At 42.4% G+C, this 19220-nt stretch overlaps 1 protein-coding gene across 5 annotated transcripts in view; it reads right to left on the bottom strand.

The window, feature by feature from the left end:
• The window catches only part of LOC140476887 (cadherin-7-like), a 151505-nt gene that overhangs the window by 125937 nt on the left and 6348 nt on the right, over positions 1-19220 (bottom strand). For 2 of the 5 annotated variants that reach the window (XM_072569776.1, XM_072569775.1), the window contains exon 2: positions 2033-2089. The exons of 1 other annotated variant lie outside the window; for it this stretch is intronic. The gene's annotated coding sequence lies outside the window, so the exon portion shown is untranslated. Of the gene's footprint in view, positions 1-2032; positions 2090-9432; positions 9621-19220 lie in introns of all 5 variants that reach the window. 2 more of the 5 variants (XM_072569777.1, XM_072569778.1) reach the window with 2 other exon arrangements.

Genomic DNA, 19220 nt, shown 5'->3' with positions numbered 1-19220 from the left:
TGTTTCACCTGCCTCTCTTCTTTCCTTAATTGGTGGACAGGGTCCCGGATCCCCTTGTACATCCACACTTCCTGGTACATTGCAAGTTGGATAATACTCTTCCTTTCAGTTTTTCAAACAAAAGTGTAAAACTTCACATTTCACCAGTAGCACTGCCAAATGTTTGCCCACTTACTCGACTTATCTAAATCACTCTGCAGCCTCCTTGCTGCTATGGATGGATTGCCTTATCAGCAAAGGCTGAGAAGTTTGGGACTCTACTCATTGGAATTTCGAAGAATGAGAGGTGACGTCGTTGACATATAAAAGTTTCTAAAGGGGTTTGACAGGGTAGATACTGAGAGGCTGTTCCTTCTCATGAGAGAGGCTAGGTTCAGAGGGCATGGTTTTAGAAATAAAGGGGTGCCAATTTAAGACTGCGATGACCAAGACAAGATTGAAGGAAGAATAGGTCTGGCAGCTCAACATTCCAGGGTATAGAAGTCACAATCAGTGTAAGAGAGGTAGAGGGCTTGCATTATTAATAACGGAAACCATTACTGTAATAATGAGGGAGAATGTCCCAAAAGAGTCTTCAAAGTAAGCCTGTGGATAGATATAAGAAATTTAAAAAGCTGCAATTACCTTGCTAAGATTATATTACAGACCACCCAACAGTCAGAGGAAGATAGGGAAGCAGATATGTCAGCAAATCACAAAAAGATGTGACAGAAGCAATGTATAGTTGTAGGGGATTTCAAATTTGCTAACATTGACTGGGATCATCTTAGTGTAAAAGGATTAAATGAGGTGGAGTTTTTAAACTGCATCCAGGAGAGCTTTCTGTGCCAGTACGTGGATAGTCCGACTGGAGATGGGTCAATGCGAGATCCCATTCGAGGGAATGAAGCCAGTCAAGCGGTTATGTTCAGTGGATGAGTGTTTTGGGAATAGTGACCATAACTTCGCAAGTTTCAGTCATTATGGAAATGGATAAGCATGTTGCAGAACTGGTGGAAAGCCATTTCAATACCATTACGCAGGGTCTGGCAACCATTGACTGGAAGCAGCTATTTGCAGGTAAGTTGATATTTGGAAAGTGGGAATTTAAAAAAATAGTACAGTGAGAATTCAGCGATAGTGTGTTCCTCTAAGAGTGAAAGGAAAAGGCCGGAAGTCCAGGGAAACATGGATGCCAAGTGATATTGTGAGTTTGACAAAAAAAAGAAAGAAGCATATGTCAGATATAGTGTATTAAAACTGAGGAAACCCTTCAAAAGTACAGACACTGTAGGGGGATTGCTTAAAAAGATATTATGAGAACAAAGAGGGATCACAAAATATCTTTGACAGATAGGATTAAGGAAAATCTGCAAGGTATTTTAGAAGTATTAAGTGTAAGAGGATTATCAGGGAAAGAGTGGAAATTATTAGAGACCAAAGAGGCAATCTGTGTGACTGGGAGCCAGTGGACATGGGTGAGGCCTTCAATAAATATTCCTTATCTGGTGGGGGAAGATACTCTCGCAACATTTAAGAAGCATCTGAATGAGCACTTAAAGGGTGTAGTAGGCTATGGACCAAGTCTAGGTAAATGGGATCAGTATAGTTTGGTGTTTGTTGGTCAGCATAGACATGGTAGGCCGAAGGGCCTGTTTCTATGCTGCATGACTGTCAATGAATATGAGGAAGAATTGCTTCTCTCAGACTACTTTAAGTCTTTGCAACTCATTGTCACAGACAACCATGGGGGGGACAATCCTTGTGTATTTTTAATGCTGAGAAATATAGATTCTTGATCAGCTGAAGAGTTATGGGGAAAGGGCAAGAAAGGATTTTGGATTAGCCACGGTACTATTGAATGGTGGAGCAGGCTTGAAGGGCCAAATGGCCTGTTGCTGTTCCTATTTCTCCTACCAGACCTGATGAGCTTCTCCAGCATATTTCAGATTTCCAGCAACTGCAGTTTTTTTTTTAATTATTATGTTAGTGCGTCTCTGTGTTGCAAATGTTATGCAACAACTGTGACTTCGTTAATTATTGGATAACTCACCGAGCTATCAAAATTATTCATGCATGGTTTCAGAAGGTCTCAGTTGAGAAATGTACTCTGTAAAAAAAAGACACAACGTAAGATAATTATAAATAATATAACTCTTTAACATTCCCTTAACATATTTCAGCAAAGCTTCATTGCAAATTAAACTTGGTAGATATAGAAGCCAGGTGGCTGATTTAATTTCACCGATTTTAAGCTGACGACACCAATTCAAATTTAGTCCTTTGGAATTATTCTGCTGAATTAAGATTCCACAAATAGCACAGGAAAGGGTGGCTTGGCAATTTGCTTGTTTCAAATCAATACAGAGTGGAAAGAGACCATTCAGCCCACACCATCCCTCTGAAGAGCATTCCACCCAGACCTATCCTATTAATCCTGCATTTCCCACAGCCAGTCTACCTAGCCAGACCAATCCCTGGACAGTGGAAGGAAACCAGAGCATCCAAAGGTGACAGCTGCTCAAGGCTGGAATTGAACCCAGGTTCCTGATGCTGTGAGGCAGCAGTCCTAACCACTGTGCCAGTCAGCATCATACAAGCCACTGGACTTAAAAAGTACTTTACTTGTAAACCACTTCAGGATCTCTCGAGGTCATAGAAGGTAATATGTAAATGTAAGTCTTTTCTTCAAATCTTGAATAATGCCAAGGACAAAAGCTTTTAAACGTGCCTCTCGCCTTTTCTATTTTCTTGTCCTGTCATGCTTCATTGATAGAGTTGCTGAACTATCTATTTCTGGATTGCTTTTTGATTCAGTGTCAGAAACTGCTCTGAGAGGGAACAGAAAGACATTGTTGAGAGGATTCCCCACTGCCAGAACAATAAAACCTAAAGAGAATCTTCAGTGAGTGCCGTGAAAAGTTGAAGAATGTAGCGAGATAATAAATACATCGCAGCCAAGGTTGAAGAAAGTTGGAATACACAGAGAAAAAAAAGATACATAATGTCATTACGTGATGAAACCAAATATTTACTGCACATAGCTCATAATGTTGTCAGACCACACATATACAACGATGGCATGCATATTAATTAACCATAAGAAGAGCATGACTTTGTAAGAATGAAATGGATAGTTTTTTTAAATGATTCAAATAGTTAGTAAATTTAAAACTAGAAAGCTTAATGCACACCTTCAGAATGGCAAAATACAAAGTCGTAAAAGAGACATTTTGTGTCATGTGGAAATATAATATTCAGATGACCTACTTTAACCAGTTGATTCATTGAGCACATTATTGTACACCCTATGATGACAGCCATACTCCAGCTTAGTGATTTATCAGGTGTTAGTCTCCAGAAGGCTCCCGAAAGGTTTGAATTGAATGTTGAGAAAGGTATTAATCAGGTATCCCAGGAAATAAAAATTAAAGAAACAACAAAGAAATCCCTAATGACAGGTTCAACACCGAACAAGAGGAAGGTAAATCTCCAAACTATGAAGCCAAAAACAAAGTCAAAGCTCCTTAACAAAGTTATTCATTCAGCATGATACTACTGCCTATCCATCTCAGAGATAAATGCTTGATTAATCCAGCCATATGTTCAGAGAAAGGACAGTACAGAAACATTTGCAAATTAAGCTGGGAGAGATGTGTTTGAAGTGGCCCTCCTTCCTTCACTGTGTTAATTAGCAGTGAATCAAAAACAGCACAGAGAGAGTGAATGTGTCACCTAATAGTCATTCATGAGGCATCAACACTGAAATTGGAGACGCATGTTGCAGTGGATCCTGCGACGCTAGCTCAGTGGTTAGCACTACTGTCTCACAGTGCCAGAGACCTGGGTTCAATTCCCGCCTCAGGCAACTGTATGGAGTTTGCACATTCTCCCCGTATCTGCTCGGGTTTCCTCCCACAATCCAAAGATGTGCAGGTTAGGTGAATTAGCCATGCTAAATTGCCCATAGTGTTAGGTGAAGGGATAAATGTAGGGGAATGGGTCTGGGTGGGTTGCTCTTCGGAGGGGAGGTGTGGACTTGTTGGGCCAAAGGGCCTGTTTCCACCATGTAAGTAATCTAATCTAATCCTTACAGCTGAGATTGGATCCTAGCCCTTTGCAGAATCAGCAACACAAAAATCTCCACAAAAGCAACACTTTTACAAACAATTCAAAGCTTGGGGAAAAAGGAATCTGAGAACACTGAAAAATTCAAGTATCATTAATATTTGAAAAGATTTATTGTTGTCACATGTATCGAGATATAGTGAACAGTGTTGGTTTTTTTCGTGTGCTATACAGGCAGACCGTACCATACGAAGTGCATCAGGATAGCAGAACAGAATTCAGAATACGGTGTCCCAGCTATACAGAAGGTGCAGAGAGAGATCAACATTAATGTTTGCGAAGGCTGTTCAAAAGTCTGATAACAGTAGGGAAGAAGCTGTTCTTGAATCTACTGAGAGGCGATTTGAAACTTTTATGTCTTCTGCCCAACGGAAGAGGAGAAGGAGAGTATAACCAAGATGGGAAGGGTCTTTGATTATAGTGGCTGCTTTGCTGAGGCAGTGGGAAGTACAAATGGAATCATTGGATGGAAAGCTGCTTTGTGTGATGGACTGGGCTGTGTCCAGGACTCTGTAGTTTCTTGCGGTGTGGCCATATCACACTGATGCATCTGGATCGGATGCTTTCTATGGTGCATCTGTAAAAATTGGTAAGAGTCTTTGTGGACTTACTGAATATCCTTAGCCTCCTAAGGAAGTAGAGGTTTTCTTGTTTGTCCCATTGATGTGGGTGGACCAGGACCGATTGTTTAATGATCCAACGCAAAGGGTGAGCTGAGCTGTGTAGGAATTGGTCATCAGAATGAGGGGATGGAATGTTGCATGAAAATGGCTCAAGTAAAATAGACAAGTATTTATTTGTCACTTCACTGTTGGTTGAGAAACCCACCAACTAGCTCCAGTTGATCATCCACCATCTTCAACATGCAGTTTCCCCCACCATCGTCGCTGTAGGGTGGATTGTCTCCAAGTTGCACTGCAGCAACTCACCCAGCCTGCTTTGACAAGTGTGTAATCTCTCTCACTGAGAAAGACAAGGGCAGCGGATGCATGGGGTCTCCATTACTCATGAGTTTTTCTCAAGACGTAAATCTTTCTGATTTGGAATGATATCACCAAACCTTCACTCCGCTGCATTAAAATCCTGGAACTCGCTTCCGAACAGCTTTGTGATTGTACCTGCACACTTAAGGTCAACATGGCAGTGGATCAAGAAGGCACCTTACTATGACTTTCTAAGAGCAAGTAGGGCTCAGAAATGAATGCTGGCCCACCAGCGAAGAGCATATCCTGCAAAAAAAAATTAAAAGGGACAAAAATAGAAGTTGCTGGAAAAGCACAGCAGGTCTGGCAGCATAGAACTTAGAACAACACAGTTCAGTACAGGCCCTTCGACCCTCAATGTTGCACCAACCTTTTTCTCGACTCTATGATCAAACCAACCTACATATCCTTCATTTTACGATCATCCATGTGCTTACCCAAGAGTCGCTTAAATGTCCCTAACACTGGGGATCAGACATGATCTCATTGGATGGCGGAGCAGACTCAATGGGCAGAATGGTCTACTGTTGCTCCTACTCTTATGATTTTGTGGATCAATCTTTCGGTCATTTGTTTAAATATCACCTTAAGCAATTGGAATTTTATCTTTCAACACACCCATGAAATCCTTCACCAAATAACAGAATTGTTACAGTACTGAATCAGACCATTCAGCTCATCTGTGATCCAAATAAACATTTCACTTCCTGCTATTCTTATGTCTTCTCCCCATAAACCTGGATACTCTTCCTTTCCAAATAATCATCCAGTTCCCCTTTGAATGTTTCTACTGAACCTGAGAGCCCACCACACTCCAGACCCTAATCACGAGCTCCATGGGAGAGGTTACTTCTCAAGTCACTTTCCCTTGTTTTGTCAATTTCCTTTAAATCTGCACAAATCTCATTTTTGATTCTTTTGAGAAGCATAGAACCCCTAAACAGCAACTCATCCTGACCCTGCAAAAAGCATCCCACCCCCACTACCCTAACGCTGCATTTCCCACGGCCAAACCACCTGGTCTACAGATCCCTGGACACTATGGGCAATTTCCCATGGCCAATCCACTTAACCTGTACATCTTTGGACTTGGGAGGAAACCAGAGCACCTGAAACAAACCCACACAGACACAGGGCGAATACGTAAACTCCACACAGATAGTCACCCAAGGATCGAACCCAGTCACCCAGGGATCAAACCCAGGTCCCTGGCACTGTGAAGCAGCAGTGCTGAGCACTGAGCCACCATGCTATCCATGTAGGAACAGCTTCTCCCGATCTGCTCTGCTCAAACCCTTCATGATTTTGAACGCGTCTTTCAAATCTCCCTTCAGCATTGAGGCATTTTCTTCTGCTAAAGATTCCATATAAATCCAAATTGTTGTTGTTGCAATGAGTGATCTTGTCAAAATTTAGCACTCTTTATTTTTCTCACACGTCTGATGAGATAGTTATTCTGCTAACTCTTCTAGAGATTCAATCATGTCCGACTGCGATTGTATCCTTTGCGTTCCTGTGACAAACTGCATGCTGATCTTCTGTAGATGCACAAAGCTGCTTTCAGTGTGATTTCTCTATTGCCTTGACTGTCGGATTGGGGATAAACCCTTTTTGAGTTCACTTGCTCATAAATCTTAAGGGAGCCACCCAACTTTGAATGTGCTTCCTGTTATCAATCAGACACAGGGTGACTTGTTCCTGACGGATGTGTGCATTTTATTTCAAGAGAATTTCTCTCTTTTCTTTTCATCCAAGTTTTCCTGCTGGAGGGCTGGGTATATTTATACTATTTTAAACATTTGGGCCAAAGCTGACTGATGTTTTGAACTTGCATCAGCAAGGAGCTGCTGTCGTTTTAAAATTCCTCATCGTCCAATTATGTCACTTCCAATGCCTGAGGATGATTCTGACAGGGATTTCCGTGTCCAAGGGTGCTTGACAGACTCAAGAACATTGTCTGTTATAACCTTTTTTGGAAGATTATAAGATCATTTATCTTGAGTATACGACCTGAGCTTCTGACATCACAACCTTGAGATAGGCGACTCAAGAAAACTGAGCTCCAGTTCCAGCAAGTAAATCACAGAGTTATTACAGCATAAAAGGAGGCCATTGGGCCCATTGAGTTTACACCATCTCTCTACAAATCAATCCAGTCTGTTCCATTTTTTCTTATTCATTCATGGGATGAGGGCATCGTTGGCGAGACCAGTATTTATTGCCAATCCCATAGGGCAGTTAAGAGTCAACCATATTGCTGTAATTCTAGACTTGCTTGTCAGCCAGACAAGGAACGCAGTTTCCTTCCCGAAAGGACGCTAGTGGACCAGATGGAATTTTCTGACAATCGCCAATGGCTTCTTGGTCATCATTAGACTCTCAATTCCAGATTTTTACTAAATTCAAATTCCACCATCTACCATGGCAGGATTTGAACCTGGTCACCTAGAACATTCCCTGGGTTTCTGGGGACAGTCCAGCAGTAATGCCATCACCTCCTTCTACATCCCTGTCACCCTATATGATGGTTTTCCTTCCCAGTTTTGTTCAAAACTATTGATTGTTTTCACATCCAAACTATTCCAGTCATTGTCACCATCACAATGTTACGATGTTTTTCCTCATTTCTTGCTCACAACCTTGAAATCTATATTCTTTGGTCTTTATAACATGAACCAAAGGGGCCTTCTTTACTTTGTCTTATCTAAATCTTTCATAACCACGTACCTCATTGTGGCTCCCTTCATCTTTATTTGCTCCAACTAAGTATGAGTCCAGCACGCACACCCTCCATTTGTAGCTAAACTCCCGCTTCCCAACACCCATTGTGGTAAATCCCCTCTACATCCTCACAGGGTCCTTCCTGGAATTGGGAAACAGCTGTGTTGTGGTGTAAGCATTGAATTTTATAGATTCAGCACAAATCCCTTGCTTAGTGCCTTGAGTCTAGGTACAAATACACTTTTCTGACTGTGCTCTTAGTATGTCCTGCCACTTTCAAAGGTCCAAGCATATTGATCCCTAGGTCCTTCCGAGACTGTGCTATCTTCAGGACTGTTTCACATACTGGGACTCCTTATCCTTTCTGCCGAAGTGCACCACCCCACCCTTCTCTCTATTCAGTTCCAGCTGGACCTTGTTGACCCATTCTGCTACATCCTGGGGTAGCTAATTGGTATCATCTTCACTCTTTGTCACATCTTCAAGTCTGATGCCCTTTGATGAGCTTTCTATTAAAAGTTTACTTGGAGTTCCCATATCAAGTTATTTTAATTGGGGGGCACCACTCTTTACCATCAACTGACACAAAAACTCACTCAAATTATTTGGAAGGATCTAATCTATTTTGGCTTTCAATGAAACATGCAAAGCTCCATATGTTCAAATGAGTCTAAAACTTAATGTTGTCCAATCAAATCCCTACTTGTATTTTTTTCAAGGGATGTGAATGTCACTAACAGGGCCAACATTGATCATGTTTCCTTGGTGCCCTTGGACTGAATGGCTTGCTAGGTTAAAATTTGGAGAACAATTAAGAGTCAACCACATTGCCACAGATCTGGAGTCTGATGTTGGCCTATCCCAGTTAAGGATGTCAGATTTCATTCCTTCAAGTACGTTAGTGAACCAGATAGGTTTTTAATATCAATCAACAATGGGTACATGATCACCGTTACAAAGTCATAGAGCTGTACAGAACCGAAACAGACCCTTCGGTCCAAATCATTCAGCTGACCAAATATCCTAAATTAATCTAATCCCAATTGACCATATCCCTCTGAACCCTTCCTATTCATGTACCCATCCAGATGCCTTTTCAATGTTGTAATTATACCAGCCTCCACCACATCCTTTGGCATCTTATTCTAGACACGCACAGCCCTCTGCATGAAATAGTTGCCCTTTAGGTTCCATTTAATTCTTTTCCCTCTCACCTTAAACCTATGCCCTCTCATTTTGGACTTTGTGGGAAAAAGACTTTGTCCATTTAACCTATCCATGCCTCTCATGATTTCATTAACCTCTGTACTGTCACCCCTCATCCTCCAACACTTCAAAGAATACAACTTTTAATCCCAGTTTCTATTTCTACAGGGGTGAGGTTTGAAATCATGTCCCCACCCCATTATCCTGGGGTTCTGAATTTCTAATCCAATGGCATTACCTCTGAATGACGGTTTTGTGTTTAGTCTAGTTTACTAGATGGGTTCAGTGAACCAGATAGGTTTCTGCAACAATGGTTACATGGCCACCCTTAAACCACCCTGACACCAATACCACTCCTTTGCAGATTGTGCAATGTGTGTCATTTATAAAGAGGTTTGTGGGTGTCTGGAATTACCTCCTCAGCAGCATTTTGGGTCAACTTACAGCAGGTGGACTGCAGTGGTTCAAGGAATCAGCTCACCCCCACCTTCCCAGGGAGCAATCAGGGACAGGCGATAAATGCTGGCTCACACAACCGAATATTGTCTTTCACGGTTGTTAAGTCCTCCTTGTCCAGCAGGTCTCCAACACAACTGGTACTATCTGCAAGGAATGGATTGTAAATCTTAGAATTGTTACAGCATAAAGGGAGGCCATTTAGCCCTTTGTGCCTGTACTGGCCCTTCAAACGAGCATCAGCACCTGGTGCCAATCTCCTGGTGTTTTCCCAAATAACCATCCAATGCCCCCCTTGAATGCTTCAATTTGACCATCACGTTTCCAGGCAATGCTTTCTATGCATGGAACTTGTACACTTCTGTTTCCCCATTCACTATCCCAATCCCTAAATGAGATGCATTCTGGTGAATTCTGTTTTACCGAATGATGTATAGATTCCAAATAATGGGAAATACATTCACAGCTGGTAAAGACTTTGTTCAATACATTTCTTGACACTAATCCTCAAATGAATCCCTGCCAGATTGAATAGTGATTTCTTGATGGTTGGTTGATTTTTCATCCCTTTCCCTCGCTGACAGATTAGTATATAGATTGCCGGTATAAGTGATGAGGATGATGTAAGGTTTTGTTTGAACTGGATGGACAGGGAATAATGAGAATAATTAGCCTGGACCATTTATAGCTTCTTTGGTGAGTAATCACAATGTGTCATCCATTTCAGGCAATCGAGGTATTGAACGTGGCAAAAAAAGATTCAGTAAACTATCTTCAGCATCAAGGCAAACAATGGTAATGAGGGAGGGGACTGAGTGAAGGATATTGAATACATACACAAATTGATAGGATGTATCTGGTGATATCCCCAGAGATTTGCATTGAGGATTCATCATTTCACTCTTTATGTAAGGAGGGGGCAATGGCATTGTGGTAACATCAGTTGGCTAGTAATCTAATCTGTAGTCTACTGCTCTGAGGGCGTGAGTTCAAATTTGAATTCGATAAAATCTGGATTGGCAAATGCTGTTGAATGTTATAACCATTGTTGTAAAAAAACATCTAGTTCACTAATGTCCTTTAGGGAAGGAAATTTGTTGTCCTTACCCAGGGTGACCTGCACATGATTCCAAGACCCAAACAATGTGGTTGACCCTGGACATTATCCAGGCTTAGGTTGACAAGTGGCAAGTAACATTCATGCTCTACAAATGCCAGACAATGACCACCTCCAGTAAGAGACAATCTGGCTACTGTCCTTTGACACTCAATGGTCATCATCTTTGCACTCCCTCACAATGAACATCCTGGGTTATCATTGACCAGAAAATAAACTGGACCCGCCACATAAACAAAATAGCTACAAGAGCAGGTCTGAGGTTAGGAATACTGTGGTGAGTACTCAGTACTATCTACCATCTGCAAAGCACAAGTCAGGAATGTGATGGAATACTCCCCATCTGTCTGGATGGGTCTCCAGCAATACTCAAGAAGCTTGACACCATCTAGGACAAAGCAGCCCAATTGATTGGCATCACATCAACAAACACTTTAGCACCGATGATCAGTAGCAGCACTGTGCACTTTCTACAAGATGTACTGCAGAAATTCACCAGAGACACTGAGACAGCACCTTTGGTTATGTAACCAAACTCATGGTTACCACCATCTAGAAGGACAAGGGCAGCAGATACATGGGAACACCACCATCTGCACATTCCCTTCGAAGACACTCACCACCTTGACTTGGAAATATATCACCATTCTTTCGTGTCACTAGGTCAAAATCCCAGAATCCCCTCCCTGAGTAGGTAGACTGCAGTAATTCAAAAAATAGACAGGCAGGAGACTGGAAGAACATAGCACGCCAGACAGCATCAGAAGGTGGATATGTCAATGCTTTGGGTATAGCCTTTCTTCAGGACTTGGGGTGGAGATGAGCTACAAAAAAAGGGGTGGGGGGGAATGGTGGAGAGAGGAACAGAGTGGTGAGGTAGCAATAGGCGAACACATCACCCTGATTGGTCAATGGGAGGAATGAATTTCATTGGTGGCTGGAAGGAAGGGTCGGTCAGAGGAATGGAAGGGAGGGAGAGGAGCAGGGAAGGGAGTCGGGGGAGGTTATTTGAAATTGGAGAACTCAATGTTGAGTCCTCCAAGCTGTAGGCTGCCCAGGTGGAAGGTGAGGTGTTGTGCCTCAATTTGTAGTCTGATTCGCTGCAGCAATGGAGGAGGCCATGGATTGTTGTGTTGGAGAGGCAGCTCACCACTGCCTTCTCAAGGACAACTAGGAACGGGCAATAAATGTTGGCCCAGACAGCGATGTCCATGACCCATAAATGAATTACCAAGAAATATAGGTTTCTAAGGAGCCTATTGAGCAAAGTAAGAGAAGGTTTAGGGAAGGGACTTCAGAGGTTGGGGACACAGAAGCTGAAGACACAGTTGCCAGTGGTGAGATGATGGAAAAAGCGAATGCTCAAGAGGGCAGAATTGGAGGAGCGCTGAAAATTGGAAGGAAGGATGTTGTGAAGCTTGAAAGGGTTCAGAAAAGATTTGCAAGCTTATTTCCAGGGTTGGAGAGTTTGAGCTTCAGGGAAAGGCTGTATTTTCTGGGGCTATACTCTCTAAAATATTGGAGGCTGAGGGGTGATCTTATTAATGTTTATAAAATCTTGAGTGGCATGGATAGGATGAATAGCCAAGGTCTTTCCCCCAGCAGAGCAGAATCCAAAACTGGAGGACATATGTTTAAGTTGAGGGGGGGGAAAATTTAAAAAGGACCTCAGGGGGCAACTTTTGCACACAAGAGGGTGATATGTATGTTTGGAATGAGCTGCCAGAGGAAATGGTGGAGGTTCACACAATTACAACATATAAAAGGCATATGGATGGGTACATGACTAGGAAGGGTTTGGAGGGGTATGAGTGAAATGAAGGCAAATGGGACTAGATTAATCTGGTCAGCATGAATGAGTTTGACCAAAGGGTCTGTTTCCGTGCTGTACATCTCTATTACTCGACAGAGGTAGGGGAAGAGCGCAAGTAGGGTCACTCGAGAAATCTCTGCATGAAAATATTTTTTAAAATGCCATATTTTGTCTCTGCCTCCCATATTTCCACCAGCAGGGGGATAGGAGGGTGATTCAAAGACAAGGCATTGCCAGATCAGGAAACACCACTGATTAGCAAGAGAGGAGTGATGAATAAATGGGACGTGGTGCATGTTCATCTTTGGACAGCAAATTTAATACAAAACTCTTGTCAGAGCAGAGAAAATATGGCTTTTTCTTCACCTTAATCTATTTAAATCAGATTAAGGTTGACACATCCAGTAAAGAAGCAAAGATGCAATTTGAACTCTTATGAAGTTGATAATACACTCAGCATATTTAACCAAGTTGTCCTAAACAGCCATTTTAAAATCTTATTTTCTTTTAATCATCTTCCATGTGTCAGAAATGTGGGATGCAGTGACTAAAAAAACAGCATTTTTTTCATTTTTCCTTGTAGAGATTTCTCAAGTGATCCTAACACCAAGATTACTATTTCAGGTTGCACGAAAGGGATGAGGCTCAGAATTCATTAAGACGTAGCCTTCGGTGGCATTGTTATGATTCAGTACCACTAATTGTTTTTCTCTAGTACAAATGCGTTTTAATTAAGACTCACTGATACTCCACGATGTTAACCTTGGACAAAAAGAACACTCAACATAATTTTACAGTATCAAATTAAACATTACAAATTTATCTGCTTGTTTTCACCTAGTATTTGTATTTTCAGAATCAATTTAATTGTTTGAATCTGTGTTTTGTTTTTCCTTAGCAACACTGGGTTTACAAATCTCAAATTATATTTCTGCTCTAATTATCTTTTGTGATTACTTATGTTTTCTTTTCAATACATTTACTCGTGCAACTCTACATCAATGTTTAACAACTTCTGCAATTTTTTTTAAGAATTACATCCTTTCTCATGAGCAGCATAAATCTCTTTGCCTTGACATTATGCCATGGGGCAATAACTTATAAATGCTTAACGTTATTGCTTCAAGTTCCTTTCTCCATTATTTTAGTGGGACCATTAACCCACGGTTTTAAAACAAAGGAATTCTAGGCGGGTATATTAATCATTGGAGTCTTTGGCCTGCAGCAAAATTTTTCCAGCACTTCCCATTTCTCTTTTATTAAATTCATTCATTATATCTTTCTGAAGAAGGAGTTAGAGAAATTGCTGAGAGGGAGAGATTTTAACTATACAAGAAGTCGGACTCTGTGGCCACAGTATACGCACCTCCTCCCCACGCGACCTCACCGTGAGATTAAATAATGTAATTTGGCAATGATGGCGATGATATTTGACTGGCAACTGCCATTTGCCATGAGCTGTGGGCATGCATGCAAAACACATCTTCCAAGTTTGGGATTAATTAACAAGGTAGCAAAGTTGTTAAAAGACCCACTTATGTGTCACCTCTCGCTGCCCCCTCTATTTTCAGATATCGGAACGGGAAAGGTTTTGAAGTTTGACTGAGATGAGGGGGAGTTTCTTCTCCCAGATTGTTGAGAGTCTTTGGAACTTCATGCCACAGAGAGCTGTGGGGGCAGAGTCCTTGTGTATATTTAAGGTTGAGAGAGATAGATTCTTGACCAGTCGGGGAATCCAGGGTTACAGGGAACATAGGAAAATAATAGGCTATTCAGCCCCTTGAGCCTCTTCCACCATTCAATGAGATCATGGCTGATCTATGGCCTAACATTATATACCTGCCTTTGGGCCATAACCCCTAACACTTTTGATTAAATAAAACATATCTATCTCAGATTTAAAATTAACAACTGAACCTGCATCCACTGACGTTTGTGGAAGAGAGCTCCAAACCACCCTTTGTGTCGGAAGCACATAAACATGGACATAAGGAATGCCAGATCAGCCAGGATCCTATTGAATGGCGGAGCAGGCTCAAGGGGCCATACATCAGAATCCCTACAGGCCATTTAATCCACTGAGTCCATACCGACCATCCAAAGAGCATCCCACCAGTCTCACCTCCCTGCTCTATCCCTGGAAACCAGCATTCCCCATGGCTAACTCACCCAGCCTGCACATCCCTGGACACTATAGCATGGCCAATCCACCCCAACCTACATATCTTTGGACTATGGGAGGAAACCCACACAGACACAGGAAGCATGTGCAAACTCCACACAGACGGTCACCTGAGAGTGGAATTGAACCTGGAATCCTGGCACTGTGAGGTAGCAGTGCTAATCACTGAGCCACTATGCTACCCCTGTGTGGCCTACTCCAGTTCCTGTTTCGTATGATCTTATGGACATATGGCAGCAATGGCACACGGAAGGAATAAAAAGGTTGGGAGCAGCAGAGTGTGCCAGTGTTTGGACATTATTGAATGCATGGTTTCAGGCCTGCTGTCAAAAATATGGAGAGTGACCATGGCACAATGCTCTCTCCTGAAGTATTGTGGACAGTTTTGATCCCCTTATCCGAGTAAGGATGTTCTGGCAATGGAAAGAGTGCAACAACTATTTACCAGACTGCTTCCTGGGCTGGCAGGATTGATATATGAAGAGAGACGGGATCAGAATTATATTCACTGGGGCTCAGAAGAACGAGGGGCTTTCTCATAGAAGCCTACAAAATTCTAATAGGACTGGACAGGGTAAATGCAAGAAGGATGTTATCATTGACTGAGGAGTCCAGATGCAGAGGTCACAGCCTAGAGGTAAGGGTTAAGCCATTTCTGACTAGGATGAGAAGGTGTCTTCACTCAGAGAGTGGTGAGCCTGTGGAATTTTCCACTACAAGAGACTATGAGACATTGAACACTTTCAAGAAAGATGTAAATATCGGTCTTAGGACCAAAAGCATCAAAAGATATGGTGAGAGCGTGGGAATAGGTTATTGAGATGGATGATCAGCCATGATCATACAGAATGGTGGAGCATGCTTGAAGGGCTGAATGACCTACTCCGATTCCTATTTTCTATGTTTCCTGATGCATGACTGACATCCCAACCCGGATGCTCACTTGGAGACGGACATCCCCCACCATCACCACCTCCCAATCTTTGCACAGTTCATTGGCTGCCTGCCCGTGAGTTGGCCATGAATTAGACATCCAATGCGTGATTTGCACAGCTACAAGAATGGCGCCTTCCTGACAATGTGGACTTTTGCCCAGGTATATCCTCCACATAAAACAGCAGGAAAAATCCAACCCAGCCAATTAGGGTTTGGAGGGATATGGGCCGGATGCTGACAGGTGGGACTAGATTGGGTTGGGATATCTGATCAGCATGGACGGGTTGGACCGAAGGGTCTGTTTCCATGCTGCACATCTCTATGACTCTATGACTCTATCACCCCATCAATCTACTCATGATCATCAATAAAGTGATGGAAGGTGTCATCAACAGTGCTATCATGCAGCACCTGCTCAGCAATAACCTGCTCAGTGATGCCCAGTTTGGGTTCCGCCAGGGGCACTCAGCTCCTGACCTCATCACAGCCTTGGTTCAAGCATAGATAAAACTGCTGAATTTTCCAGAGGTGAGGTGAGAGGGACTGCTCTTGACATCAAAGCAACATTTGACCAATATGTGACTCAAGGAGTCCTAGCCAAACTGGAGTCAACAGATGTCAGGGGGCAAATTCTCCTCTGGTTGAAGTTATACCTGGCAGAAAGGGAGATGATTGGAGTTATTGGAGATAAGTCATCTCAGTTCCAAGACATCTCTGCAGGATTTCCTCAGGGTAGTGACCTAGTCTCAACCATCTCCAGCTGCTTCATCAATGACCTTCCCTCCATCATAAGGCCAGAAGTGGAGATGTTCGTCGAAGATTACACCATGTTCAGCACCATTCGTGACTCCTCAGATACAAAACCAGTCTGCGTCCATATGCAGCAATATCCAGATTTGGGTTGATATAGGTGCCATCTAACATTGCCATACAAGTGCCAGACAATAACTAAATCCATGAAGAGTGAATCTAACCAGTGCCCCTTGATATCTAATGACAATATCATCAATGTATACTCCACTATCAACATCTTGGAGTTTATCATTGACCAGAAATTGAACGGGACCAACCCAAATAAATACCATTGCTTTAGGAGCAAGGCAAAGGCTAGGAATCTTGCAGCGAGAATTCAACTTTCGATTCCCCAAAGTTTGTCCACTATGTACAAGAAACAAGTCAGGAGAGTTATGGAACACTCCACACTTGCCTGGATGAGTGCAATTCCAACAGCACTCAAGAGTTACATCCATGAGTTTGCCTGCTATATAATGAGAAATCCAATTAGGATAGTCATCATCTATGGGATGGCTTTGAAAATTCCTTATTTTGACATCAAAGTGGCCCAGTGAGCAAATGTGTCGGGCTACATTAATGAGATTTCTAGCCTGGCAGCTTTATCTCAGGTGGAATTGTAGGTATCCTAATGTATATGTTGAGCGGTGAAGGACAGTAGAGGACAGTTCCAGACCAATTTCCCAAGACAGAAGGAACGAAAGGCAATGTGAACACCATCATTCCAGTGCCTTCACCGCTGATCCTGAAATTTTCCCAGTCTGCATCAGATTATCCTGGATGCGTAAAGTATCTCAAGACCTTGAGCTCTGTGTGAAGCTAGCTGTTTTACTTTAGCAGCACAAGTGGTTCACCACTAACATTGTACAGCGTCAAGGCAAAAATACACCTATCTAACACACAAAACAGTAATGTGGTATCTGAATTTCAGTGCTTGTGTGATGCCAGGTATTTAGACAGTATATCCCAAAGTTTGATTGATTGTATCAAACAGTACATCCAATTGTTTATTTACAATTAGCACAGTGTTAACCATATCAATCATTGTCCACTCACCATCCGAACAGCACTTTTCTCTCTTACGGTGTCTAACTCATTTTCACTTTTATGTTGGCATTTCTTGTGAATTTTCCTGATGAGTGCAAAGTATTATGATTCATTATTTATCAATGTTCAAATTCTCTACTACCAGAACAAAACTACAGCTTGTTTCCTTGACAAAGCTCCTTCTGTTAGATTGAAAGGTGACCACCCTCAAAAATGGTACACCATGTAATCCCTTAAAGTTCAGTGTACTATACACATGGCTGTACACACAACAAGGTGATTAGCATGGGAACTGAAGAGAGAATTTAGCAGCATCAGTCCTCATGAGGCAAGCATGCTGGTCATTGAGAAGACCGTGAGAAAAATTGATACCTCTGACTGCACTGAGGACAGAAAACTCAAAGAAAAAAAAATTAATGGCAACACTTCATGTAAAAGGTTACTTCAAAGGATAACAAATAAAGCACTCCAGAACTGATAGGAGATGTGCTGGAACAGAAGAAATCAACCACACTGAACCATCACATGGAGGTGGTGACAGAATCATAAATATTGTTACAGCACAGAGGGAGGCCATTCAGTCCATCGTGCCTGCACTAGTCTATCCCCTCGTGCCAGTCTCCTGCTTGTTCCCCATATCCCGGAACATTCGAACCTGAATGTAGCTCGGTTTAAGATTTCAAAAATTTTAACTCAATTGGCCTTCACCTCTTGGGTGTTTATGATGTTTAATTGAGTGAAATAAATTTTGTAAATGCTGTAAAACTCCTTTAGCTGCTTGTATTACCTTGATGCCACAATTACTCAATTCTCTGTCAAAACAAAATAAAACATTTACACTGAAGCTCTTATAGCAAGGTGCTTTGTGTGCTATGTTAAAAAAAGAACCAAAGCAGTTTGGCTTTTTATTATGTATTTGTTTGTTCACTGAATGTTGTTAGCTAGGTTAACATTTATTGCCCATCCCTAGTTGCCCTTGAGAGGGTGGTGGTGAACTGATACTACAGTTATGTGCTATCGGTAGACCCACAATATCACTGGGGAGAGAGTTCCAGGGTTTTAACACACTGACAGTGAAGGAACAAGCTCAAAATCACGGAACTCACATCCTTTTACAGCTTTGGGCTGAATCTCATGTTTTACTGGCTCAGATCGGGTTGTGATCTGAGAAAAAGAAAAGGTGGATGCTAGGAAATTGTTTCCGTTAGACGAGGAGACTAGGACCCGTGGACACAGCCTTAGAATTAGAGGGGGTCATTTCAGAACAGAAATGCGGAGACATTTCTTCAGCCAGAGAGTGGTGGGCCTGTGGAATTCATTGCCACGGAGTGCAGTGGAAGCCGGGACGCTAAATGTCTTCAAGGCCGAGATTGATAGATTCTTGTTGTCTAGAGGAATTAAGGGCTGCGGGGAGAACGCTGGTAAGTGGAGCTGAAATGCGCATCAGCCATTATTGAATGGTGGAGTGGACTCGATGGGCCGAATGGCCTTACTTCCATTCCTATGTCTTATGGTCTTATGGTCTTATGTTGTGTTTTCTGGGGGGTTTTTCATTGTGAGGGCCGACAAACCTTTCTCACTGTATCTTTCCAAACTCACCTCACAAATTACCTACCCATCCCTAATAGCCCTTCTTGCGTCCGATTTCTGTCCCATCTTGCAACGTTCCCTTCTTGGAACAACTTTCCACTGCCAGGACGCCACAGTATGTATCCCTCGTGCCACTGCGCACCTGGTAAAGTTGTGTCAGTCTGGAGATCCCCCGCATGGTTCCTGGCACTTGACCTTGTCACAGCAAGCAGGGGGTGAATGGCACCCTGGTTTGTGAGTGGTCCTTGCCGGATGGGGTGGTGTACAGGC

The sequence above is a fragment of the Chiloscyllium punctatum genome, chromosome 5 (assembly GCF_047496795.1).
Source record: "Chiloscyllium punctatum isolate Juve2018m chromosome 5, sChiPun1.3, whole genome shotgun sequence".
Classification (NCBI taxonomy): domain Eukaryota; kingdom Metazoa; phylum Chordata; class Chondrichthyes; order Orectolobiformes; family Hemiscylliidae; genus Chiloscyllium; species Chiloscyllium punctatum.
This window is presented reverse-complemented; position numbering and strand designations above follow the sequence as displayed.